This window comes from Giraffa tippelskirchi, chromosome 13, assembly GCF_054371585.1.
Source record: "Giraffa tippelskirchi isolate mGirTip1 chromosome 13, T2T-mGirTip1v1.2.pri, whole genome shotgun sequence".
In the NCBI taxonomy this organism is placed as follows: Eukaryota; Metazoa; Chordata; class Mammalia; order Artiodactyla; family Giraffidae; genus Giraffa; species Giraffa tippelskirchi.
In genome coordinates, this window is record NC_137287.1 from 76,561,309 (window position 1) to 76,587,397 (window position 26,089).

The following is a 26,089-nucleotide window of genomic DNA, read 5'->3' on the forward strand; positions in this document are numbered from 1 at the left end:
GAATTTTAACAGACATGAAAGCTACAGAATGGAACTTGGGTAAATTTTTCTGCAGGAGGAAAATACCTTCTGTGGTATGCCTAAAAGTAAACAAAAAGTGGGGATATGGTAGACAGCCAGGGTTGAAGGTCACTAACATGAAATGTTTTTTATAAATAAATGAACTTTTAAAACTGGCAAATGTTTCAAAGAAAAGCTATGATAAGAGATATTGGGTATATTTCAACAAGCAATGTTGGCCCCACTTGAAAATTCTCTACAGCTGGATCATCATTCCCCCCAAATTCAAAATGGATGAAAGACTTTAATGTAAGACTTGAAACCATGGAACTCCTGTGATATCTGTCTTGGCGATGGTTTTGGATATGACACCAAAAGCAAAAGCAACAAAAATGAAAATAAAGAAGTGGGAGGACTTCCCTGGCAGTCCAGTAGTTGAGACTTCACTTTCCAGTGCAAGGGGTTTGGGTTCAATCCCTGGTTGGGGAGCTAAGATCCCAGATACCTCACAGCCAAAAAGCCAAAACATAAAACAGAAACGTTATTGTAACAAATTCAATAAAGACTTTTTAAAAAGGTCCGTGTCAAAAAAAAATCTTTAAAAAAAAGGAGTGGGATTACAGCAAACAGTCAACAAAATGAAAAGATATAAAAGGAGAAAATTTGCAAATCATATATCTGATAAGGAGTTAATATCCAAATATATATAAGGAACTCATACAACTCCAACATACAAGAACAATGTGATCAAAAACCGAATAGACATTTTTCCAACAAAGATATACAAATGGCTAAAAGGTACAAGAAAAATGTTCAGCCTGACTAATAATCAGGAAACAAAAATCAATGAGATATGACCTCACAGCTGTTAGAACGACTGTCATCAAAAAGATAAATGATAACAAGTATTGGTAAGGGTATGGAGAAAAGGAAAATTTGTGTGCTACTGGTGGGAGTGTAAACTGATATAGTCACTGTGGAAGACAGCTTGTAGGTTCCTGAAAAAGTTAAAAATAGAAGTACCATATGATCCAGCAATCCTACTTCTAGATATATGTCTTAAGGAAACGATATCACTATCTCGAAGAGATATTATATATGCACCCCATGTAGGCAATGGCACCCCACTCCAGTACTCTTGCCTGGAAAATCCCATGGACAGAGGAGCCTGGTAGGCTGCAGTCCATGGGGTCGCTAAGAGTCAGACACAACTGAAAGACTTCACTTTCACTTTTCACTTCCATGCCTTGGAGAAGGAAATGGCAACCCACTCCGGTTTCTTGCCTGGAGAATCCCAGGAATGGGGAAGCCTGGTGGGCTTCCGTCTATGGGGTCGCACAGAGTTGAACAAGACTGAAGCAACTTGGCAGAGGCAGCAGCATGTTCATAGCAGCACTGTTCACAACAGCCAAGACATTGGAAACAACCAAAGTGTCCACCAGCAGATGAATAGATAGGCGAAATGTGAGATATAGATAGATAGATAGATAGATAGATTCTTTTTCAGCTATTTAAAAAAAAAGGGAAATCCTGCCATTTGTGACAACATTAACAAATTTTAAGGGCATTCAGTTCAGTTCAGTCGCTCAGTTGTATCCAACTCTTTGCAACCCCATAGACTGTAGCACACCAGGCCTCCCTGTCCATCACCAACTCCCAGAGCTTACTCAAACTCATGTCCATTGAATTGGTGATGCCATCCAACCATCTCATCCTCTGTCGTCCCCTTCTCCTCCTGCCTTCAATCTTTCCCAGCATCAGGGTCTTTTCAAATGAGTCAGTTCTTCACATCAGGTGGCCAAAGTATTGGAGTTCCAGTTTAAGCATCAGTTCTTCCAATGAATATTCAGGACTGATTGTCTTTAGGATGGACTGGTTGGATATCTTTGCTGTCCAAGGGACTCTCAAGAGTCTTTTACAACACTGCAGTTCAAAGCATCAATTCTTCGGCTTCAGTTTCCAACTCTCACATCCATACATGACTACTGGAAAAACCAAAGCTTTGACTAGATGGACCTTAAAATGAGTTCAGTTCAATTCAGTTCAGTCACTCAGTCGTATCCAATTCTTTGCGACCCCATGGACTGCAGCACACCAGGCCTCCCTGTCCATCACCAACTCCGGGAGTTTACCCAAACTCATCTCCATTGAGTTGGTGATGCCATCCTACCATCTCATCCTCTGTCGTCCCCTTCTCCTCCTGCCTTCAATCTTTCCCAGCATCAGGGTCTTCTCAGATAAGTCAGTTCTTCCCATCAGGTGGCCAAAGTACTGGAGTTTCAGCTTCAACATCAGTCCTTCCAATGAACACTCAGGACTGATCTCCTTTAGGATGGACTGGTTGGATCTCCTTGCAATCCAAGGGATTCTCAAGAATCTTCTCCAACACCATGGTTCAAAAGCATCAATTCTTTGGCACTCAGCTTTCTTTATAGTCCAACTCTCACATCCATACATGACCACTGGAAAAACCATAGCCTTGACTAGATGGACCTTTGTTGGCAAAGTAATGTCTCTGCTTTTTAATATGCTATCTAGGATGATCATAACTTTCCTTCCAAGGATTAAGTGTCTTTTAATTTCATTGCTGCAATCACCATCTGCAGTGATTTTGGAGGATGGAGAAAGGCAAATACTGTACAATCTCATCTATATGTAGAAACTTGAAAAGCCCAACTGGTAGAAACAGATGATTTAGAGGCATGAGGTGGAGGTGGTCAAACGGTACAAACTTCTAGTCATAAGATAAGTTCTGGGGATGTAATGTACAACATGGTGACTAAAGTTAATGACACTGTTTTATATTTGAAAGTTGCTAAGAGAGTAAATTGATGCTTTTGAACTGTGGTGTTGGAGAAGACTCTTGAGAGTCCCTTGGACTGCAAGGAGATCCAATCAATCCATCCTAAAAGAGATCAATCCTGGGTGTTCGTTGGAAGGTCTGATGTTGAGGCTGAAACTCCAATACTTTGGCCACCTCATGCGAAGGGTTGGCTCATTGGAAAAGACCCTAATGCTGGGTAGGATTGGGGGCGGGAGGAGAAGGAGACGACAGAGGATGAGATGGTTGGATGGCATCACCGACTCGATGGACATGGGTTTGGGCAGACTCTGGGAGTTGGTGATGGACAGAGAGGCCTGGCGTGCTGCAATTCATGGGGTCGCAAAGAGTCGGACACGACTGAGTGACTGAACTGAACTGAAGAGAGTAAATCTTAAAAGTTCTCATCCTAAAAGAGGAAAAATTGTGATCACGTGAGGTGATGGATGCTAACTAAATTTATTGTGGTAATCATTTCACTATATATATATATATTTCAAATCATTATGTTCAACACTCTAAACTAATACAAGGTTATATTCAATGAATATATCCCAGTAAAACTGGGAGAGGGGGCCAATGTTGACACTATTTGGGGTGTTCTTCACAGCTGGGTTACTCCCCTCCCCCACACCCCATCTCCACTACTTCATGGAACAGAGGGAGAAAAGAAATCATTCCAACAGCCAAAAGATTGAATAATAGTTGCTGTAGGTTGACTCAGAGAATATTTTCTGCTAACCACCAAGCCTGCCTCATGCCTGATTCCCAGGAGCGGGCTCTGGGGCAGTGAGCAGTGGCATCTACATTCAGCAAAGGTCTTAGAGGAGACCCTAATCACTACGTTCAGAAGAGTTCCAGGAACTCTGGGAAGCTGTGCATTCCAAACAGGAAGACAGAACACGGAAAGCCAGGCTTGAAGTGGAGCCTGGAAAGGAATCTAGTCACAGGAGGAATGGGTGTGGAAAAGGCACATTTTAAATTAAAATTGCCCAGGAATTCCAGAATCAATGGAGGGTCTACATGGTTAAGGTGTGAAATATGCTTTTTTACAGCATTCCTTTTTGCTCATTAAACTTCATAAAACAATTCTGAACAAGGAGGCTGACAGAGGAGAGAATGATGGCTGATTCAAGGTAATAAATATCCCCATGTGGACGTTGATCAAACAAAGGGGGATATTCATAAGGAGAATACTAATAACTAGAGGGTACTTTCTAAGAATAGATTACAATTTTTGCAGTTTCACCATGGTAATATGCAGTGCTGGGGCAACTTCGACACATAGAGAAACGTAACATTAAATGATACCCAGGGATTTTGGCATTTATTAGAAAATTCATTTTTAAGCAGAAGCTCACCAAAGGAAATTCCAACACATTCTACAACATGGATGAGACTTGAGGACATTATTGTAAGTGAAATAAGCCAGAGGGAGAAAAAGAAAAACTCCATGATTTCACTTATCTAAGATATCTAGAATAGTCACATTTACAGAAACAGAAAGTAGAGTGTAAATATCACAGGTTATTGCTTGTATGTAGAATCCAAAAAAAAAAAAGATACAAATGAATTTATTTACAGAACAGAAATACACCCACAGACAGAAAACAAACTTGGATTTCCCTGGAAGTCCAGTGATAAAGACTCCATGCTTCCACTGTAGTGGGTAAGGGTTCGATTCCTGGTCCAGGAACTAAGATTTCACATGTTGTGAGGTGTGGACAAAATTTTTTTAATTTTAAAAATTAAAAAAAGAAAACAAACTTATGGTTACCAAAGTAACCATATGTATATGTGTGTGTATGTATGTACAAAGATATATATTCAGTTATATACTATAACTGAATCACTATGCTGTACACCTGAAACTAATACAACATTCTAAATCAACTATAGTTCAATAAAAAAAAAAAAACTCTGATGAGAAAAAAAAAAAAACAACTATGACTTGGCAGGAGGGAAGTATAGTCATAGTTGCCAGGAGCTGAGGAAGAGGCATATGGGCAATTGTTATTTAATTGGTATAGAATTTCAGACTTGCAAGATGAAATGGTTCTGGAGATTGGTTGTAAAACAATGTGAATATACTTTACAGTACTGAACCTCTTTTCTTAAAAATGTTTAAGAGGGTAACTGTTAACGCTCATTTTTCCACAATTAAAAAAATTTTTTAATAAGGAAAAAAAGAAAAGGAAGTTCACCAAGTACGCAGACCCACTGAAAACCAATCGCAGAAGGACTGAGTAAACCTGAAAAGCACATGAAATGCATTACTTTTAAGTATGCAGCTGGAGGAAAAAATATATGGACATTTCTTGGGTCCCAACACAGGCTCATTACTGCTAAATCCTTCTACATCCATTGTATTAAATTCACACAGTAAACCTGAAAGTAGATACTCTCAAGTCCTGACTTGGACATACTGTCCTGAAAAAATTGGAGTATAGAAAGAACAAATATGCTCCTTAAGTTCTCACAGCTGATCAGTAGCCTAGGAGAACAGGATTGCCTATTACTGGGGGAAAAAGTCATTACAATGAAACTAATTCTCTTAGAGAGTTGAGAAGAATTATTTTCCACTCTCTTTTCACTTCTCTTTCTCATGTACTGAATCCTGAGAAGAAATTTAAAAGTCAAGTTAGTCTAGCATTTATGGAGAGAATTACAGGGAAAATCTATGATTTTCTTAATTAGCATTAAACTTTGAAGCTGGGAGTAAAAATCAAGGTGCCTGACAGAAAACAGTGCCCTGGAAATGAGCCTGAGCAAGTGTAAAATGAGCCTCCAGGGGAAAATAAAATAAGGCTGGGAACCCGTGCACAGTTCTCATATAGGTAGGCTTCACTTTTCTCTTTGGTACAAAGCATGTCAGTCAGAATGCCTAATTAAATTGAACTTCTGCCACTTAGTAAATACTTTTTATAAAATCTAACCAAGGAATGTGTATTGTTCAGATCACAGCAGGAAACAGATGGCACACTCAGACTGAGCCGTTTGAAGGAAGTTGAAGAAGGGGCTATTTGTGGAGGTGAGGGCAGGGTACAAGGAAACCACAAGGGACAGTGCAGGACCTTGGGGCTAGTGACCAGAATCACCACCCAAAGGCCCGCATGGACAAAAGGAGTGACCTACGACTGAAATGCAGCCAGAGAGGGCAGCCTGGATGAGGCTATGACCTTTGACCACTGGATGCAGCCAGTCTGCAGCGACCCAACAGGGAGAACGTTCAGGAATTAAATATTTCCACTCCCACTCTCTGTTCCTTCTGCCCTTTTTTTTTTTTTTTTTTTGATGTGGACCATTTTTAAAGTCTTTATTGAATTTATTACACTATCTCTTCTTTTTTTTTTTTTTTAATGTTTTGGTTTTTTGGTCCACAAGACATGTGGGATCTTAGCTCCCACACCAGGGTTTGAACCCAAACCCCCTGCACTGGAAGGTGAAGTCTTAACTATTGAACCACCAGGGAAGCCCCTCCTTCTGCTCTTCTGTCAAAGCTCCCCTTTGGCCAAACCTGACCTTAAGCCTCTTAAAGCACAGATTCTTTAAGGGTGGGAAAGAATGGAGTGTGCATATGGAGGGGCAAACAGTGTCCAGCATGAAGACTGACTAATATTTTATAGGTCATGTGTGAATTTAAAGAAGAACTAACAAAGGGAACAAGTCCTCTGGGTTTTTTTGTTGTTGGTTGGATGGTTAGTTTTCTTTTTTGTTTTTAGTAAAAATAGAAAAGATACTCTGGGGACTTCCCTGGTGATCCAGTGGTTAAGAATCCACCTGCCAGTGCAGGGGACACAGATTTGATCCCTGTTCTGGGAAGATCCCACATGCCGCAGGGCAACTAACCCGGTGCAGCCCAACTACTGAGCCCACAGGCCCTACAGCCAATGTTTCACAATGAGAGAGGTCACTGCAATGAGAAGCCCGAGTACTGCAATTCGAGAGTAGCCCCCAGTAGCTGCAACTAGAGAAAGCCTGCGTGCAGCACAGCCAAAACTAAAAAGAAAGAAAAAAAAGATACTATTAAGTTTGGGGAAATGTATTCCTCAAGTTTTGCTATGATAATGCTGCATCACAAACAACCCCCAAGTCTCAGTGGCTTATAATCACAAACACTCATTTCTCACTCTCAAGTCCACAAGTCGGTTCTGGTTCAGATACATTTGACTAAGTTATCCAGACCTAGCTCCAGGCTGAAGGCTGGGATCAGCTGTGCCTCTCTGATTCTAGAACTCAGGCTAAATGACCAATGATTTACCTAGAGCGTGACAGATGGAAGGAGCCCAAATAGAAGAACAGTAACCATAGCATTTCTTAACTTGTACTTGGAACCGGCAGGCTATGACCTTCACCATATTGAATCAGCCACTAGAAGACTTTTGACCAAGTCCAATGGCAAGAGAGTAAAGTCAATGGATGGAGAGGGGTAGAGTAAATATTTTCTGAATAATAATTAATCTATACTACTTTGTAAAACTGGCTCTGAAAATATGCTTTACATAGAAGACTTCCAGGCAATGTAACTACAAGCAGATTTTACTCCATCAACTGTTTAATTTTAATTTTATTTTGGCCACTGCAGCATGCGGGATCTTAGTTGCCTGACCAGGGATTGAACCCTCAACCCCTGCACTAAGCAGGAGGAGTCTTAACCACTGGATTGCCAGGGAAGTCCTCCATTAACTGTTTTTATGTATATATTTTTTTCTTATTTAAAGTATCCTCTGGCTGTGATTATAGTTTCCCTGCCAATCACATTTACCTTCTACATTACTAAAAGGAACTATCCGTGGACTGTAGCCTACCAGGCTCCTCTGTCCATGGGATTCTCCAGGCAAGAATACTGGAGTGGTTTGCCATTTCCTTCTCCAGGGGATCTTCCCAACCCAGGGATCGAACCCAGGTCTCCCGCATTGGAGGCAGACGCTTTAACCTCTGAGCCACCAGGGAAGTCCTAAAAGGAACTATAAACACTATTAATTGAAATACCAGCCTGAAAGCATACTATATGTCCCTTCTCATATAAGTATCGGCCTCTGCCAAAACCATCTAGTGAACATGAAAGCAGTGAAAGTTCATACATCACAACCTCGTAACTTATTCACTATTTCAAAGCCATCACATAGCCTTTTCTAAATCATCAGCAGAATAGATACATTTTTAAAATATATTGATGATGATTTTTATAGATTTTTATGTTGAATGTTTCCTTGCTGCCCAACAACAGTTACAGTATTTTTTCCCAGCTTTCTTGAGATATAATTGACATGTAACAGTGTGTAACTTTAAGATGCACAATATATTGAATTGATACCCTTACACATTCCACTATAATTACCACCATAGCTTTAGTTAACACCTCCATCAGGTCACATAATTACAATTTCTTTTTTGTGGTAAAAGCATTTAAGACTATTCTCTTAGAAAACTTCAAGTAGATAATACAGTCTTATTAACGACGAACACAGTGCTGTGCTGCGCTTAGTTGCTCAGTCATGTCCGACTCTTTGCGATCGCATGGACTGTAGCCCGCCAAGCTCCTTTGTCCATGGGATTTTTCCAGGCAAGAATACTAGAGGGGGTTGCCATTTCCTTCTCCAAGGGATCTTCCCAACCCAGGGATTGAACCCACGTCTCCTGTGTCTTGCTGAGTCATCGAGGAGTTTAAACTCCTTTTGATCAGATTGAATCTCTTGGCAAACATCCTTTGCAACCTTAAAAGGAATCACAGGGTTACTTTCCAGATTTCTTGTTTTGAAAATACAATAATGGTTCAGGTAATCAAAATCTGATCTCTGATGCCATCTTTGTCACTACCCAACCACAGAACACAGCCAAGTAAGTCACAGTTTCTCCAGGTGGCAGAGCAGACTGGAAAAGTTGGCATTTGGAGCTAAACCACCAACAATGTGGGACAGTGTAAGAACAGACTCCTACTTAGGTCTAGAAAACTTGGTCAAAACTGAATTTACTGAAAATCTGTCATTCCCAGGTATTGTGCTAAGCCTAAACACAGAGTAGTAAACAAGATAGTCATTGCTTTCGTACAGCTCAAAGAAAAGATGCACATTAAATAATCGAAGGTGTGAGAAGTACCATAAGAGGTGCAGGGTTCCACGAGAGCTCACAGTCTGGCAAACGAGTATCCCAATGCCATGGTCATGGTCAATAGAATGAGCACAATCTGTTGAGATGGATGGTGGCCCTTGTCAATAAAGAAGACAGAGCAAATATTATTCAAAAACACACTGAGGCATGCAGTAACTCTTTATTCTGGAAGTCCTGACCAGCAGGAAGATTCAGAGAGAGAATTTTAGATACTGAGAAGGGTAAGACAAGAATGCTACCTTCTGAAGAAGGTGATGATGATATATCATATTCTTTTTTCATTACCTTAGGAGGTGTATCAAAAGAGATCTAGCTGCCATTTATGTCAAAGAATGTTCTGCCTTTGTTTCCCTGTAAGAGTTTCATAGTGTCTGGCCTTACATTTAGGTCTTTATCTATTTTGAGCTTATTTTTGTGTATGACGTTAGGGAATATTCTAATCTCATTCTTTTACATATAGCTGTCCAGTTTTCCCAGCAACACTTATTGAAGAGGCTGTCTTTCCTCCACTGTATATTCTTGCCTCCTTTGTCATAGATTGGGTGACTAAAGATGCATGGGTTTATCTTTGGGCTTCCTATCCTGCTCCATTGATCTGTATTTCAGTTTTTGTGCCAGTACCATACTGTCTTGATTACTGTAACTTTGTAGGATAGTCTGAAGTCAGGGAGCCTGATTCCTCCAGTTGTATTCTAGAATGCAAGGCATCCAGGGAAGCTGGCACCTAACATGGAGAGAGTGAGGCTGGGGCAATAAAAAGGGATGAGAATTTGCCTGCATTTACATACCAGGCAGTGGACCTCTGCCTGACAGTGTGCAGTCTACAGGCACTGGACCACCACCAGCTTGAAGCTCATGCTTGTCTTCCTCTTTCCAGCAACTCATAGCACCAAACTGAGCCTCCCGCCAGCAGCGAGACAGAAGGCTTCTTCTAGCTACCACCTTAACCCCTGTGGTCCAAACCCATACTCAGAAGGACCTGTAACTAATACAGACTTCATGTTTATACCTCAGGGCACAAACAAGAAACAGGTTTCCCCTCTTCTCTCTCTGTCTTTCTGTCTCTTTTTCTCTCTCTTCTACTTTTTTCAACTTGGAGCCCAACAACTTCTCTTTTTCTAATAAATAAGTAGCTCAATGTTTATTATATCTTTTCCTTCATTTGTCTAAAGGAAATGATAATATAGCCCTTCCCAGGGGCTCAATGGTAAAAATTCTTCCTGCCAATACATGAGATGCAGGTTCAATCCCTGGTTCGGGAAGATCTCCTGGAGAAGGAAATGGCAACCCACTCCAGTACTCTTGCCTGGGAAATCCCATGGACAGAGGAGCCAGGAAGGGTTACAGTTCATGGGGTTGCAAAGAGTGAGACACAACTTAGCAACTAAACAACACCAACCAAAAAAAACACATTTTTCTTGCTATGAGTGATGTCTGCTGAAATCAGGCTACTGGTGTTCATTGGGCGGGTGCATGGGAAGAGTCTTTTCTGGGACCTCTCAATGCAAAGGGAATAAAGACCCCCACTTCTTAAAAAGTAAAATATGCCCCTTTATCTCATCCAGGAGTTATTTTTCTGTGACTGTGTTTCTTGGAATCCTACTGATGCTCACTTTGTTCTTTTTTAAACTGTACAATTTTGGAACTCTGTTAGAAACACTGTTTGCTTACAGGACATAGTTACCTTTTTGGAAATAATTTCAGATTTATAGAAAATTTAATATTCTCCTGTAAGGAAAAGCTTTCCCTTCTCCCTGTATACTTATTCACCTCTCTACGGACAAGTGATTCCTTTCTTTTTTATTTTAATTTCTTTGGCTGCACTGAGTCTTGGCTGCAACACATGGGATCTTTGTTACTGGGCGCAGGATCTTTAGTTGGGGCATGTGGGATCTAGTTCCCTGACCAGGGATTGAACCCAGGTCCCCTGCATTGGGAGCATGGAGTCTTAGCCACTGGACCACCAGGTAAGTCCTGTGAATTCCTATTTTATCTAATGTTTTGTCATCTATTACTGGGCTTCCCTGGTCACTCAGTAGTAACGAATCTGCTTGTCAATGCAGAAGACACAAGAGCTGAGGGTTCAAGTCCTGGGTTGGGACGATCCCTTGGAGAAGGAAATAGCAACCCACTCCAGTATTATTGCCTGGGAAATCCCATGGACAGAGGAGACTGGTGAGCTAGAGTCCATGGGGTTGTAAAGAGTCAGATATGACTTAGTGACTAAACAGCAAACAACAACAATGTGTTACTATCACTACTTACTTTGATTGTTAAAATGATCCAGATTTGGCCAGTAGAGACCCCCTTCAAGCTGGCTTCTCTGTCTTTTGACAAGTGTCCACAATTCCTTGTGTATTTCCTCACTTTCTTGAGCAACAGGTGACCTACTATCATCTTGTACTTCCTCTACAACCCTGGAGCCAACCATTTACAGCAAGTTCTGATTCCTTTCAGTGGATGTTGATATTTGGAAACCAAGATCTGGGCACTCAGAACATTTATTTCTACTGGGCTGTTGTTTCTACAACAGAGACTCAAGCTACGAAATAAATGCATGTGTACCCACAGACCCACGAACATACAGACTCCACAAACAACTGTGTTTCTCTACCCCTCAGGGTATCTATTTTTTGAACTTATTAATTCAAACACCCAATACTTCCAGTTCCGATCCAGGGCCTCGGGGTTCTCTTCAGCCTCTCTCCTTTCGTACTTGTAAATCCCTTCTCCAACAGTAAGAAATTGTATGTATTTGTTTGCTCAATGTCCCTGTGTAATTGATCTGTCTGCCATGCCAGCTGCCTCCTGGTCCTCCAGGGACTCCATGTGGGAGGAGAATGGATAGAAAGGGTGAGCTAATCGGAGAGAAGGAAGGGAGGGAGGAAAAGAGGCACTAATTCTACCCAAAGTCTTCTCACTTACAGATTGTTCAAAAAAAAAAAAAAAACCAAAGGCTTACTCAAAGGGAAGTGTTCAGTACTGCTTCCCAGTGCGTAATAGGAAGAGAAATGAAGCCTGATGAGTAGTCAACTGTCTGTGCTTCTCACAGCCACGCAAAGCTTCTGTTCACTAACCGTGTCAAGGGGAACTACGGAGGCTTTTCTGTAAACACTGATACTATGGTTGAGGGTGTTAACTGGGCCTCCCTGGTGGCTCAGCCGTAATGAATCCTCCGCAGTTACATTTCTCCTAATTCATACTCACGTGCTCATCCATGATCAATCACCCTGTCACTAGAGCTGTGGGTTTTTTTATTTTTATTTTTTTTTTATGGCTGTGTAGGGCTTCGTTGCTGCATGGGCTTTTCTCTAGTTGTGGCGAGTGGGGGCTACTGTTCGTTGCAATGCTCGTGCTTCTCATTGCTGTGGTTTCTTTTCTTGCAGAGCACAGGCTCTAGGGCACGCAGGCTTCAGTAGTTGTGGCTCCCAGATATAGAGCACAGGTTCAGTGGTTGTGGTGCAGGGGCTTAGTTGCTCCTCAGCATGTGGGATCTTCCCAGACCAGGGATCGAACTCGTGTCTCCTGCATTGGCAGGCAGATTTCTTTTTTACCACTGAACCACCAGGGAAGCCCCATAGCTGTGTTAAAAGAAGCCTACACATGAAGCAGAGACAATCCTTCCCCAGTGAAAGCTTTTATAATGATAGCCCAGGCTTTTGGAGACTAAGTATAAAGACAACAATACCTTTATAAAGAGTTATCAGGGCTTGGAACCAAGGTAAATACAGTTGCTATGAGCATTGAAAAAAAAATTAAAAAATAAAAACCCAGAGGAGATCAGCAGGGAGCAAAATTTCAGACTGAAACTTAATCAAAGTATCAGGGCCATGTATGGAAAACAGAACTTTGAAATTTAAATTTCAAAACTAAAAACCCAGGTAGAATAAAAGGCAGGCAAAATGGTAGAAAATCACTCAACATCTTGAGTTTATACCATGAGAGAAAATGGGTCAACAGTGTAACCAAATAAGAAAAATACATTGATTTATTCAGTTTTTCTGCAAAAGAATGAAAAGAGTTGGACCTTTCAGAGGAAAAGAAATGATGATGAGATTAGTTATCAAAAGAGTATAACCTTTAAAAATTGTGAATCACTATATCATATACCTGTAACTTATATAATATTGCACATCAACTATACTTCAATAAAAATAAATAAATAATAAAAATTTTTTAAAATGAAAAAAAAAAAGGTTATCAGGCCTTCATCCTCCCTAGAAGAGATCTTGGTATTCTTTTTAGACATAAATAGTGATGGTTTCTTGGTTTTTCAGGGTAATAATGACGGATAACAGACTCTGCAACTTACAGAATTCTAAAGCATGCATAATTTCGTTTGAGGAAAATAGGAATTACCTTATAAACTTGTGTGAGTATGAATATTTGATTATGCTTGGAAGACCTCAATTCCAATATATGAATTGAGGATTCCAATATATGAATAATATTCCTCACTTCTTCTTAGAGAAGACCTAGCAAACCCTGATGATAATCTGGATCCCTCCTTAGCTAACAGCTTATCTTTCATCTAAGCCTTCCTCAACAATATCACATCTAAGACAACTTTAGAAATGTTTTCTTTAAGTCCAGAAGTCAAATTTCTGGGCCAAGTCTGTTCAGCAAGTGATCAAAATGGTGTCCATATGTCCCCCAACAGTAGAACTGATAAATAAATTGTGATCTATTCCAGAATGGAATATTATTCAGCAATGAGTAATATGCAACAACATGAATGAATTTCACAAACATAATTAAACATGAAAGTATACATTGTATAATTTGATTTATATAAAGATTCAAATATTAGCAAAACCTGTCTTTGGTGTTAGAAATAAGGATAGTTGTTACTTGTGGGGGAGTATCTGAAAGTGGGCATAATGGGATTTTCTAAAATTCTAACAGTATCCTGTTTCTTGATCTGGGTCCTATTCATTTTGTAAAATTTCATCAAGCTATACTCTTAAATTTGTATACTTTTTAGAATGTATGTCAAATTCAATAAAATAAATATGACCCAAAAGTCTCCGTGGGTGAAAAACCATTGATCCTTAAGGGTATCCACAAGTTTTTAGAGACAAAAGGCCATTCATAGATCACTTGCTAATGTATCGAGGAAAAGTGAGAATTTTTTATGACCGTGGCTATGGTAGAAGTCTTCTCATCTGTCCTGATGCCAGTTTGCTCCTACAAGACTTAGCTTTATATATTTGACTTAGGTATCTCTAACACCAAGTGCATACAATTCTATGTTAGAGAACTTTTGGAAGTGAGGAGCCTCCAAGCTTATACCCATATTTTTGAGAAAACTTTCCCAAGTCAAAACTGCTAATATGTGCTGGAGAACCTACTCAACATCAAGGCTACTCATCCTGAGGAGGTAGTGACAACCAATCATGACAGATGGACACCTCCAGAAGGCAGGAAAAGTCAACTGTCGTCTTGAAAATGTTGAATTTAAGACTAAATTCAATCATACTGAGATCCTGAGCTCATATTCCATCTTTTAGAAGAGGCAGATATTTGTGAAAGCCCCCACATTCCCCAAAAGATTCTTTGCCCCTTCAAAATGATGTGAGTCTATGATCACATTTATAGCTATGGGATGTAAACTGATGGGGAAACACTGGATTTTTCTTGCTCTGGAGAGGAGAAAAAAGAGAAATGGGGACTTCCCTGGTGGTCCAGTGGTTAAGAATCTGCCTGCCAATGCAGGGCACATCCCAATCCCTGATCTGGGAAGATTCCACTTGCTGCAGGCAACTAAGCCCAGGAGCCATAACTACTGAGCCCAAGTGCCCTAGAGCTTATGCTCTGCAACAAAAGAAGCCACTGCAATGAGAAGCCCACTCTCCACAACTAGAGAGTAGCTCTCGCTCACTGCAACTAGAGAAAGCCTGTGCACAGCAGTGAAGGCCCAGAACAGTCACGAAGACCCAGCACAGCCAAAAATAAGATGAAATAAAATAAAAGAGAGAAATAGGATTTATTTCTTCATCTCTTTCTTTGCCGCAGGATTCACAAAACGCTAATCACAGAAAAGTTTTTGAACTGTCATTTGGCTTTCTAGGAAGCAATTTAATCTTAAGGTAACAAGTACTTAACTGTTCCCAAGATCTACACTTAATGAAGGTATGCAGCTGCTGAAATAGTGACAGCAGCACTGCTCTGTAATAAAGTGCTCAAGGGTGATGGCTTATTCCACTTATTCTTAACATTATTATCATCACACCCAAACCTTGCTCAACTGGTTAAACGTTTTCTAATGCTTTCCATCGCTGTTGTGTCATCTTTGCAGCTTTTTCTCTTTTACAATTATTTGTAAATATTCCTTATTCTCAACCCAGTTCATAGAATTGTTATAATATCTAACTAGCAGTTTTCATTTTTTCTCCATATATTTCTTCCAAAATCAATCACAGCTTCCCTCTTCCATGGCAAGTTTTCCAAGGTTTAACCAAGTTATGTGCTTTCATTCTTGGCAGCTGAATCATTGAATGAATATGTCTGAAACTCATTCCCAATGGCATTTTAATCAGGGCTCTCATAAAATAATCCCCATATTTTGGCAATAGATGATTTACTTGAATTTTCTTGAAGAATAAATTGTATTTAGAATATGATCTACATACATTTCCTGAGAGATTTCTAGGCCTTTCTTTGTTTATCCAGTGACAAATAACATCCACAAGTGTAGCTACCACCTAAGCAATTCATGTAGTATTTTATAAGCCCATAAAAATGTAAAGAAACCCTTCAGGATATGTGTGTATTTCCAAAATCAAGAGATTAATCTGGAATGATCATTGGAAACAAAATTTTGCTTAGGAATCAGGACTTTTCATGTTTACCACTGAGAACATTTATCATCTTTTCTTCTTCCATTTTAAATTTCTCTACTGCTGTGATATTTCTCCTCCTTTGAACAGCTTCTAAGCCCTTTGTTCTAAACTGACACTGTTTTTGCTTTTCTTTACAGGTCTTACTACACAAAATCTGCAAGTAGGGTTCACTTGGTACCCTCTTGTCTCAGCACTGTGTCAGCTACTGATTCCTTCCTTGTAGTTTCAAACCTCTATTAGTCCCTTCCGTCCACAGCCTAATGCCCCACAGTCTCCAGTTACACTTGTAATTGGCAAAGGGAACTCTCTCTCTGCTTTTCCTCACAGATAATGGCCTATGATGAAAAAGGTAAATGGCTTTGAAGCTTTTTCAAGTGGGGAAAGGGACGGCACAGGAAGTTAGAGTTCTTGCATGCTGTTCGATAGTTTACATAGTAGTTTATATGACTGTTAGAAATAAATGACAGCAGAAACTAACACAACATTTTAAAGCAACAATACTCCAAGAAAAAATAAAAATAAAAGCAAAAGAATAATTTTTTAAAAAAGAAATAAATGACAGACCCCTCCTAATTCCTAATCCCTGTGTCTGCAAAGAATTTGATAGTATAGTCTGGTTGTCATTGTATTCGTTCTAAGATGATCTTCTATTATAGTAAGTGAAACCGTCCTCCCATTAATGGCAGCAACTAAAAGTTTCCTTTTAAAATAATGTATTTAAGTAAAATTGTCATTGAAGAACATTGAAATAAATTACAGTAAAGATATACATCCCTGGTGGCTCAGACAGTAAAGAGTCCACTTGCAATGCAGGAGACCTGGGTTCGATCCCTGGGTTAGAAAGATACTCTCGAGAAGGGAATGGCAACCCACTCCAGTATCCTTGCCTGGAGAATTCCATGGACAGAGGAGCATGGTGGGCTACAGTCCATGGGATCACAAAGAACTGGACACGACTGAGTGATGTATGTATAGTAAAGATGGAGCTTCCCTGGTAGCTCAGCTGGTAAATAATCTGCATGCAATGCAGGAGACCCCTGTGCAATTCCTGGGTCAGGAAGTTCCCCTGGAAAAGGGTTAGGCTACCCATTCCTGTATTCTTGGGCTTCTCTGGTGACTCAGACAGTAAAGAATCCACCTGCAATGTGGGAGACCTGGGTTCGATCCCTGGGTTGGGAAGATCCCCTGGAGAAGGAAATGGCAACCCACTCCAGTATTTGTGCCTGGAATCCCCATAGACAGAGGAGCAAGGCAGGTTACAGTCCATGAGGTCACAAAGAGTCGTACATGACTGAGCGACTAAGCACAGCACAGCATACAAAGTAAAGATGACATGAGGATAAGCAAAAATTGTGGTAATCAAATGACTGAAGTCTCTGAAACCCCACTATCTGGGAAACACCATACAGACTGGTGTATAATTTTGGCTGAGATATTGAGATTCTACTGTCATTCACTCCAGTCTCTGGATGACCGACACCTAATGATGCTTCCAGCACTTCCTGTGACATAGATCTAGGTCACAATGGCAAGAAATTTTCTGTTCAATCTTAATCCCGTCAACACAGGACTTCACCACACTCATTGCTGGCTGGCGATTAAGAGAAGCAGTTTGAATTGCCAGGGGATGTATTGACAGGAGCCAATCTGCGTGATACTCTTCAAGCCCTGTAAAAACCAGAAAATTAACCAAATAAAGAAACAGGAAGATCTTCCCTGGTGGTCCAGTGGTTAAGAATCCACCTACCAATGCAGGGGACATGGGTTCAATCCTTGGTCCAGGAAGATCCTACATGCCTCAGAGCAACTAAGCCCGTGCACCACAGCTACTGAGCCCGAGTGCCTTAGAGACCAAGCTCTACAACAAGAGAAGCCACCACAATGGGAAGCCTACGCACCAGAAGGAAGAGCAGCCCCCACTCACTGCAACTAGAGAAAGTCTGAGCGCAGCTACAAAGACCCACCAGAGCCAATAAATAAATCTTAAAGAAAAAAAAAGAAACAGGCAAGTTGGCCAGGATCAGGAAGCATAGATTTGCATGCCAGCTCACCCTTGGAACACCAGTCTCTGAGTTTCCCTTTATTCAGTCTTCTTCTAGAAGGCATCCTGGGCAAGTGTACAACAATGGCACAAAGAACAGTGTTCTGGGAAACCCTGAAAGTCTGCTAAGGATACTGTAAGCTGGGGACCATCTTTGCCGAATATTTGTGTTCCTGCTGTAATACTAAGTATTATTTTAACTAAAAAATGATAAATAGCTTAAGTGGCAGATAGTTGGAATGGTAATTTTGTTCTTGGCAAAGCCATAATAGGAAAAGCCATGTGGGGGGTGGGGGAAGGGCAAGGGGTGCGGTGGGGGAGAGGAAGGGGTGGGGAGATGGATACAAAGATCTGGCTTTAGAAGAGGAAGTACATGCTTTTGTTTAAATTGTTAACAATTTACAGAATCAGAAATTAGAACATTTATTAACCTTGGGAAAGTCTTAATACTTTTATAAGCTTCAGTATCTTCCTCTGAAAATAAAGAAAGCAGCAACTGAGCTACTTCACACCAGCTAATGTGGGGACTGCATATGATTATGCATATAAAATATGTACCAGGACATACTAGATGCTAAATAAATGTGACTTCCTCACAAAGTCAAAAGAGCACATGTCAAGATGTAAATGTTACTAGTCATGCAATCAAGAATCAATTTATTTGTTTATGGCTCAAAGTTTTCCAAAATGTATATGAGGCAGATTAGACAGAATTCCAAATAATAAAACTAGGCATAAATTTTCAGAATCAGAGAAAATGCAAATTAGAATAGAAAAATCAAGAACAGGACAGAAAATCTAACATAGCTGTCCAGACGAATAAGTGCTATACAAGTACTAACATGTACCAGCTACAAAATTAGCTCTGGGCCTCCTAGCAACCCAGAAGAAAATGGGGAAAATGTTTGGTTACACAATATTCCTTTATTGAGGGGAAAAAATATCAAATGCTCATCAGTTCAGTTCAGTCACTCAGTCGTGTCCAACTCTTTGCGACCCCATGAATTGCAGCACGCCAGGCCTCCCTGTCCATCACCACCTCCCGGAGTCTACCCGAACCCATGTCCATTGGGTCGGTGATGCTATCCAGCCATCTCATCCTCTGTCGTCCCCTTCTCCTCCTGTCCCCAATCCTACCCAGCATTAGGGTCTTTTCCAATGAGTCAACTCTTCGCATGAGGTGGCCAAAGTATTGGAGTTTCAGGTTCAACATCAGTCCTTCCAATGAACACCCAGGATTGATCTCCTTTAGGATGGATTGATTGGATCTCCTTGCAGTCCAAAGGACTCTCAAGAGTCTTCTCCAACACCATAGTTCAAAAGCATCAATTCTGCGGCGCTCAGCTTTCTTCACCATCCAACTCTCACATCCATACATGACCACTGGAAAAACCATAGCCTTGACTAGACGGACTTTTGTTGGCAAAGTAACGTCTCTGCTTTTAAATATGCTGTCTAGGTTGGCCGTAACCTTCCTTCCAAGGAGTAAGCGTCTTTTAATTTCATGGCTGCAGTCACCATCAGCAGTGATTTTGGAGCCCCCCAAAATAAAATCTGACACTGTTTCCACTGTTTCCCCATCTATTTCCCATGAAGTGATGGGACCAGATGCCATGATCTTAGTTTTAGCAAACATGTTTTTCAGGGTATATCACTTCAACTGTCCAAGCTTTAGTTTCCTCATCTTTATAATAACAGCAACAAAATATCTAGTTTCCAGGGTAGATGTTGAAGCCTAAGTAGAACGTGTGTGTGTGTTCAGTCGTGTCCTACTCTGCGACCTCATGGCCTGAAGCCTGCCAGGCTCCTCTGTCCTTGGGGTTTCCCAGGCAAGAATACTGGAGTAGGCCACCATTGCCTTCTCTAGGGAATCCCTTCAACCCAGGATTTGAAAAAGTATTTTTTTATAAACATGATAAACTATGTAAATGTTACTTATTATTTTATATACCTCAATTTATCCAATAGAGGAGACTTCTCACACAGTTATATCTTTACTTATTTCTGAGCTAAATCAGTTTTTAATTTATTCTGCTGAAATATAGTTGATATTCAATGTTGTCTTAATTTTGGCTGTACAGCAAAGTGATTCAGTTACATATACATTTTTTTAAAAATATTCTTTTCTATTATGATTTATCACAAGACACTGAATATAGTTCCCTGTGCTATACAGTAGGACCTTGTTGTTTATCCATCCTATATATAACAGCTTGCATCTGCTAATCCCAAACTCCCAATCCATTCCTCCTCCACCCCTGCCCCTTGGCAACCACAAGTCTGTTCTTTATGTCTGTAAGTCTGTTTCTGTTTCATAGACAAGTTCATATTTTAGATTCCACATATGAGTGATATCATCTGGTATTTGTCTTTCTCTTTCTGACCTACATCACTTAGTATGCTAATTTATCTAACGAGCTAAATTATTTTTACCACAGGAATACCTAGCAGGCCCAGGCACTATACTAATAATTTACATGTATTCAATTACTCCTCAAGATAATAGTAGATGTTATCATTATGCCCATTCAGATGAAGAAAGTGAAAGAAAGTTAAATCACTCAGTCATGTCCAACTCTGCGACCCCATGGACTGTAGCCTACCAGGTTCCTCCGTCCATGGGATTTTCCAGGCAAGAATACTGAGATGAAACTGGGGCACAAAAAGGTGGAACATTTCTAAGGTTACTCAGAGCTAAGACTGATATCCGGAAATTTGGTCCCCAAGTTCACGCTCTTTAAAGATCCTGGTCCTCACATGCAACTAGATAGCAACTCTTACAAAGCTACGTGACCGCAAAAAATACCAATTCATAAAGTGAATATAAACCAAGCAATAAAACCAGGAAGTTTTAAAATGAAAGTTTAGGGGAACTTCCCTGGTGGTCCAGGGATTAAGAATCTGCCTTCCAATGTAGGGGGTTCAATTCCTGGTTGGGGAACTAAGATCCCCTACATGGAGCAACTAAGCTCCTGCCACAAACTACAGAGCCCACGCACTCTGGAGCTCACACACCACAATGAAAGAACCCACATGCCGCAACTAAGGCCCAACACATCCAAAAATAAATAAGTAAGTATTTTTAAAATGTAAAAGTAAATAAAATAAAAGTTTAATTTCATGTGACAGATGTTACTGTTACAGTCATCACTGGCTGTAACTTGAATGACAGGTGACGGCCAGGTACTGTGAGATGACAATTCCCCGCCTTTTTTTTTTTCATTCAAATCACCGTAAACCACTTGTTCCTACAGCCTGTTGTGCTATTATGTGGACTTCATTTGGCATAAATGCATCATTTGCATATCAAGTCAGCTTTGGTTCTTTCTCATTAGCTTCCTGATTAGAACAGAACTGCTCGGTGCTGACTCAATGATAAACACAAACCCAGGACTAAACTTGCAGGGTGGTAGTGGTTTAGTCGCTAAGTCATGTCCAACTCTTGCCACCCCCATGGATTGTAGCCCTCCAGGCTTGGATATAGAGAAATTGTTTAGATGATCCAATGTGTTTATGTTATCTTTTAAATTATTATTGAAATGAAAGTGCAAAATTTAGAAATCCTCACAGAGAGCTCACAGACATCAGAATCTCTACTTCAAGAAATTGCACTTTGGAATATTCTTTACAAAGCAGGTGAGCAGATGACTTCTCTGTAATCTGAGGTTCAATCCTGTCTCAGTCTGTTGCCAGACACACAGCTGCTACTCAGAGTGGGAAGTCTCCCAGTACCATCCACACTCCTTCAGGGTTCCAATCCTTTCTCCCACAGTGCTTAGGGGCATCTAGAGTAGGGAGTCCAGCTAGACTGAGTCCCATTTTTTTTTAATATTTTTTAAATTATATTAAATTTTTAAAATTATATTAAATTTATTTGCCAGGCTGCACTGGGTCTCAGTTGTGGCATGCAGGATCTTTAGTTGCACATTCAAATTCTTAGTTGCAGCATGTGGGATCTAGTTCCCTGACCAGGGTTGGAACCCGGGCCCCTGCATTGGGAGTGTGGAATCTTAGCCACTGGACCACCAGGGAAGTCCCAAGTGAGCCCTATTTTGATACAGACCACTGGGGAAAGAGAGGAACAGCAGGAAGAGATATTATTACAAAAAATCTCTTCTAATGGTACCAACTGGGGCTTCCCTGGTGGCTCAGATGGTAAAGAATCCACCTGCAATGCAGGAGACCCAGGTTCAATCCCTGGGTCAGGAAGATCCCTCGGAGAAGGGAATACCAACCCACTCTAGTATTATCGCCTGGAGAATCCCAGGGACAGGGGAGCCTGGTGGGCTACAGTCCACAGGGTCACAAAGAGCCAGACACAACTGAGTGATTAAGAACTTATGCACAATAGTACCGAATGCTGCATGGTGGTCCAAGGGGCACTGAGTGACCTAGGGATCTTGGGGTTCTTTTGGCGACAGCAAATTGCCAGCATCATACTCTGCTCAGAGTACCAAGCCTGAAGGATTGCAGGTCTCAGTGAAAAATCCTACCACAGAGTGTTCCTAAAAAAGCAAGTGACCTGAGGACCTCTCTGTAAAGATTGAAATCCTATTCCTGTTAAAGTGCAAGTGAAGTGCAAGTCACTCAGTCATGTCCGCCTCTTTGCGACCCCATGGACTATACAGTCCATGGAATTCTCCAGGCCAGAATACTGGAATGGGTAGCCTTTCCCTTTTGCAGGGGATCTTCACAACCCAGGGATCAAACCCAGGGCTCCTGCATTGCAGGCAGATTCTTTACCAGCTGAGCCACAAGGGTTCAGCCCTTATTACTCATCTTCCCAAGATGAAAGCTGGTCCAGAAGCACTGCTTCAGGGCTGGTTCATAATAGAAATGAATTTAGTCTTATTTCCTGGTGTATGTATCCCTTAAGTTAACAGTTTGCAGACTGAGGTTTGATGGATTGGTTTCCAAACGTGCACAATGGACCCAGCAAACTGATTTGAAAATACAAGCAGCTTAAAATATCTTTCAGTGGACCTTACATTTTAAGAGTTGTAGCACGACACTGAATATAATGCAACAGTCACTATAGATAGGACAAGATGGAATCCACCATGCTAGCTTCTAGCTTAGAATTACCATAAAACGAAGAGCCAGTAGCATAGATCTTCACTAGCAGTTCTTAGAGTGAAGCCTGGATCCCAAGAAAGTGACTTTAACTCACTCTCATGATGATGGAAACCTGATCTTGGGTTCAGCAACCTTTCGCGCTGACTCTTAGGTACTCAATCTCTTTAAAGAACCCTCAATGAGGATCCACCTGGCCTTTCCTTTTGCTTGTGAAAACAGAAAAGAGGTCAATGATGAGGGATCAAAAATTTAAGGATACTAATATCAAACTTGTCATGAATTTGGTAAAAAGCAAACTATTGGCTGCCACCAGGGCTGTAGGTTTGTTTCTTTTTTTTTTTAAGTTTACATAAAATGACCATATTTCCTTGTTTACCCTGTATAATCCAACCTGTTGTCCCAGTGCAATTAACAGTGACATTTTCACTCTTGAAAATGTTCTAGGTTTTAATCTAAATTATCTGATTGCCCTATCTGGCACCATCCCACATTATTTTATGCCCCAGTTCCCTCTCCTGACATTTCTTCTCCCTCATCCCCTTGGAGTATCCCATTGCCATTTTTGCCCATTGGCTATTTTCCCCTGTTTTCCAAGTCTTTCATGCCCCAAAGTTACCACTCTATTCAGTATTCATTCCCATGTAACCCCATTCATTCAGCTCAGATGATCTAAGAAATGATTAGGAAGCAAAAAAGCAAGCTGATGATTTCATTTAAAGTAGTCTGTACTTGTGATTTGACAAATGATTTAGAACTATAGAAGGGACAGTCTTCCAAAGCCTCTTGCAAAATCTCTGCCCTTTATCAAAGGAGGGTGTGATTGTGTTAATTATGTAATCATTTTCATCTGAGTTATTTTTGTGACTGCTATTATATATACTTGTTCAGTTACATAATAGGGATCTCTGACCTGGCACTCTTGATTCTGAAAGTTTGCCAACCCAAAATGAAGTACAAGGAAAGACATTGGAAAGAGTTCCAAAGAAGTGGGACTACAGTGGTTAGTGTGATCTTCATGACAAATTTCCATCTTTTCCAAATGGCTGGTATTGAGTTTATGTTACTTTTACCATCCACACTCCTTCAGGGTGCCATAATAAAATAAATATAATATTAATAGAATAAAATAATATGCAAGAATAAATGTCACTTAGAAAATTATTTTTATCAATAAGAAAATCTGAAAGCTAGATTTGACATTGATAATAGTATGTCGAGTATAAATGTATACATGTATACATTTATCACACATATATGTCAAATAATGATTCTTTCAATGGTCAAAAGGTAGAAATCAATTATCACACTAGCAATCCAGCTTTGCGAGAACAGTTTCTCTTTTGCTACTTACACTTAATTAGCAAAATCAAGGCCCCTTGCTTCCCAGGGTGAAGCCCTTGAAGATGTTAACACAACCAGAGAGCAATAAGCCTTACAAAACACATTTTCTGTAAGAGGTACTGCTTCTCTTCACCACCTACACTGAACACCAGAATTTTGAATCCAATTGTCAGTTGAGAGCTCTTCAGTCCCCAAATCTAAATTACAACAATTCCTATCATGTTCTTTTAATGCAATACAATACAGACAATAGAATTAAGTAAGCATAACTGACCAAATATTAAAATACAATAAACCACCTGTGTATATTCTGTCATTAACATCAACCCAACTCCCTCCACACTAAGGAATTATAAGAATTCTTAGCTAGATGTAGCTAGGGAAATAATTTATAATTTGATCCTATTAAATTCCTCTTCCTTTGTCATCCTAGGCCTGAATTATTTGCTGACTCTCTTTTTATTTCAATAATAATTCATGTTCCATAGCAGTAAATGGTCTTCCTTGTATGGAAACTTTAATGATCTCTTACACAGAAAATTCTGGTCTCTCTTTGTATGATTGTTCAGGTTCATAATTTAATTAAGTCTTTACCAATTGTGTTTCTATTTCTATAGCTATTCCAGTTCCTTTTTGACCTCACAAATCTATACAATACAGAAATTCTTGCCAGTTCAATTCAGTTCGGTCATTCAGTCGTGTCCGACTCTGCGACCTCATGGACTACAGCACACCAGGCTTCCCTGTCCGTCACCAACTTCCGGAGTTTACTCAAACTCATGTCCATTGAGTCAGTGATGCCATCCAACCATCTCATCCTCTGTCATCCCCTTCTCCTCCTTCCTTCAATCTTTCCCAGCATCAGGGTCTTTTCCAGTGAGTCAGTTCTTCGCATTAGGTGGCCCAAGTATTGGAGTTTCAGCTTCAGCATCAGTCCTTCATTGAATATTCAGGACTGATTTCCTTTAGGATAGACTGGTTGGATCTCCTTGCAATCCAAGGGACTCTCAAGAGTCTTCTTCAACATCATAGTTCAAAAGCATCAATTCTTCGGAGCTCAGCTTTCTTTACAATCCAACTCTCACATCCATATGTGACTACTGGAAAACTATAGCTTTGAATAGACAGACCTTTGTTGGCAAAGTAATGTCTCTGCTTTTTAATATGCTGTCTAGGTTGGTCATAGCTTTTCTTCCAAGGAGCAAGCGTCTTTTAATTTCATGGCTGCAGTCACCATCTGCAGTTATTTTGGAGCCCCCCAAAATAAAGTCTCTCATTGTTTCCATTGTTTCCCCATCTATTTGCCATGAAGTGATGGGACTGGATGCCATGATCTTAGTTTTCTGAATGTTGAGTTTAAGCCAACTTTTTCACTCTCCTCTTTCATTTTCATCAAGAGGCTCTTTAGTTGTTCTTCACTTTCTGCCATAAGGTTGGTGTCATCTGCATATCTGAGGTTATTGATATTTCTCCCGGCAATCTTGATTTCAGCTTGTGCTCCATCCAGCCCAACATTTTGTATGACATACTCTGCATATAAGTTAGATAAGCAGGGTGACAATATGCAGCCTTGACATACTCCTTTCCCGATTTGGAACCAGTCTGTTGTTCCATGTCCAGTTCTAACTGTTGCTTCTTGACCTGCTTAAATATTTCTCAGGAGGCAGGTCAGGTGGTCTGGTATTCCCATCTCTTTCAGAATTTACTGCAGTTTGTTGTGATCCACACAGTCAAAGGCTTTGTCATAATCAATAAAGCAGAAGTATGCTTTTTCTGGAACTCTCTTGCTTTTTGGAAATACTTCTAGTAAGACTCATTTTTTAAACTATAGTTGATTTACAATATTATTTTAGTTTC

At 40.3% G+C, this 26,089-nt stretch overlaps 1 protein-coding gene and 1 long non-coding RNA gene across 2 annotated transcripts in view; one reads left to right on the top strand and one right to left on the bottom strand.

Moving 5' to 3' along the window:
* Window positions 1-26,089, bottom strand: part of NSUN6 (NOP2/Sun RNA methyltransferase 6) — a 153,148-nt gene that overhangs the window by 85,410 nt on the left and 41,649 nt on the right. The gene's annotated exons all lie outside the window — the stretch shown is intronic.
* The window catches only part of LOC145531411 (uncharacterized), a 30,885-nt gene continuing 8,519 nt past the window's right edge, over window positions 3,724-26,089 (top strand). Inside the window, exon 1 of the long non-coding RNA XR_014072410.1 lies at window positions 3,724-3,957. This is a non-coding gene — a long non-coding RNA (uncharacterized LOC145531411). The remainder of the gene's footprint in view (window positions 3,958-26,089) is intronic.